The following is a 3,034-nucleotide window of genomic DNA, read 5'->3' on the forward strand; positions in this document are numbered from 1 at the left end:
TGGGAACTTAACCTTTGTCCCATTGTGTTAGAAGCTAAAAATTTACTATTATGAATTGTCCTAATGGAAAGATTAAGAGTGAAGCCACACTTGAGTGTATGCAACTCATGATTAGTGACGAAAATCTAAGAGTTTATACAGAATTTAATTTATATTTCATTAACATGTAATTTGAAAATATATAAACATTTTTTCTATTTTTATTAAATTATAATTTTATATTTTACCAATCATTCCTTAATAACAAATTAAAACAATGTATATATTTTTTCTTGAACACCATTGCTTTTTAGTCAAAATCTGGATATTAAAAGCATTTGTATCACAAGTAAGAGACATCACAGTTTTTCACCACCAGTAAGCAGACTGTTTTTTCATAACTTCTTTAAAATACCTACATGATCACTTATTTTCAAATGAAATCACTCAACCTATAAAGGTAAATATTGAACATATTTTTCTTCTTTTATATTTAGATATTTGAGGGTTCTAAAAATTGACATCTGCTTTCAAAAATAACAGTACCTGATATCTTCATAGATAAATTAAAATTAACAAAAAATATCAGGCTGCCTCAAGTGGAAGTAATTAAATAGTTAAAACATCAATTTCTTACTTATGAAACAAAATCTTGTTTAAATATGACTTTCTAAAAATGCCACAAAAAAGTGACTTTCTATGTGGCAAAGTAACATACTTCCAAGAGCAGACAGTTTTGGATTAAAATAACCTGGTTTGTCTCCTATCTAAATCACTTATTATTTCTATAAATTATCCTTAATTATTTAAGCCATAAATCATAATATGTGTTTTAAAATTAAATATATTTTTTACCCAGATTCTAGTTAGTTAACATACAGTGTAATATTAGTTTCTGGACTACAATATAGTGATTCAACAGTTACATCCAACATACCTCTGCTCATTTGTTTTATTCTTAATTGTTTTATTTCTTAATTTCCACATATGAGTAAAATCATACGGTATTTGTCTTTCTCTGACTGACTTATAACTTAGCGTAATATCCTCTAGCCCCTTCCATGTCATTGCAAAGGCTACAATTACATTCATTTTTTAGAATTCTACTGTATAGAAACATTTCCCAAACTAGTATACAATTATAAAATGATAGATGTTTTAAAAAATTCTTCAACTCATTTATCATGTGATATGGGTAGGTGTTCCCTTACAAGTTATAATTCTTAACTCAGATTAACACAGCCATCAAATTTTATATTTAAACAATCCATTCCCTGAATTTACCAACTGTAACTTAAACTGTCTAGGTTGTCAAATATCCCCTTATGTAACAATTTAATAAGAAAAAATAAAAATAATTGGTTTAACTACTTCTTCCACCTTAAATAAATAATATATAATACATTAATATATATAATATATATTTATATAAATATATAAATAAAAATTTCTTATTTATAAAAGAGGAAATAAATAATATATAATCTTTTGTGTAGCAATGTGAAGGATGCATTTTTCTATCCTGTAGAACTTAATCCATTGATTATTGTTTAAATTACTTATGAAATTATTTATTTAGTTATATATTTGCTTATTTACTCAGTCATTGCAGACCTTAATGACTGAAACTATACAATTCTTCAGTTCATGATTGGGCAAAAGGAACTCAATAGTGACTACAAGATTATAGTCCGTTTTTAAGCATGGTATTTTAATAATGGTGATATTCATGCAATTTAGCATATTTTAAATTTTCCCTTGATATATTATTCTAATTTATATACTTTGTATTATATGCATTATTTTCTTTCTCTTTAGTAATTACTTTTCAAGGCAGTCATAGTCTTATTCACTCCCTCTTTCATTAAGTTGCTCAATGATTTCAAAAGACTCAACAAAAATTGTTGTTATATTTTCATTTTCAATAGATAGCTATTACAAAGCACACTGCTTTTTTTGACACTTTAACCCATTTAAATTTCCTTGGTCTTTGAAGTGATAGGAATAGTGATAAATGTAGCTCATTGATTTACTGATTTTTTCTGAATTGAGACAACAAGCTGAGCTTTTTCTTTACATTACATGAACTATTCAGGTTTATATTTAGGTTTTTAAATTTAAATTATTAATTTAAAGTATTTATATTTAGTTTGTGTTTACTTTTATATGTATTCAGTTCTATAATTAGTTTGAATGACTTTTCACTGAAATGCTAAACTAGATAGATAGGTTTTGTTACCACCTACAGACAATTTTGTTTTCAGCTCTAATACATTCAAATAAGATAAGGGGGAAGTGCAAAAGAATGAGTGTGAAGCATCAAGGTGAATAATAATAATAATAATAATAATAATAATAAAGCAACTCACTATGTTTCTACCCTAGAGAAGAGCAATTCCTTTTATGATAATTTCTCACAACAGGTTAATCAAACATAGCTGAACCTATTTTTCAAAGTCCTCACAAAAACATGAGTGTTCTTTCATTTAAAAACTTCAGGAGGAATTTTGTTGTCAAATGAGGGTTATCAGATTCATGTTCATATAAATATGTAACAATTACTATGTCATTCTGAGCAAGTCTTTTGGGATTGAGATCCTAAATTTCTGCAGATCACCAGAATCCCAGGAGGAACTTGGCAGAACATTGTGTCTTTAAAGTAAATGAGTTTGGTACAGTTAAGTTACATGTATGGACACTGACATTGCACACCTGAAAACACTAATACACACTAATACAGTTTTTCACTATTAACTGTAGTAAAAAAAAATATGAATCCTTGGTTATCTCATCATTCAAAAGGTTTGTAAGAGAAAAACATAGATGTTACTGGAATTTGGGGATCTAGAAAGAGCTCCGTGGCAAAAATCAGAAAAACTTCCTCAGGTACAAAATGGACAAATACCTAATGTCTCAACATATTTATCTAGAAGCATTGCTATACAGAAATGAGACAGTAATATGGGTATTCAAACTAGGAAGCATGCATCTGACCATGGACTCCATAAAGTTAACCTGTGTAGGATGGCACAATGTGGATGGGTTTTAGATTAGA

Source organism: Panthera pardus, unplaced genomic scaffold, assembly GCF_024362965.1.
Source record: "Panthera pardus isolate Hobbes unplaced genomic scaffold, ASM2436296v1 HiC_scaffold_1, whole genome shotgun sequence".
NCBI lineage: Eukaryota > Metazoa > Chordata > Mammalia > Carnivora > Felidae > Panthera > Panthera pardus.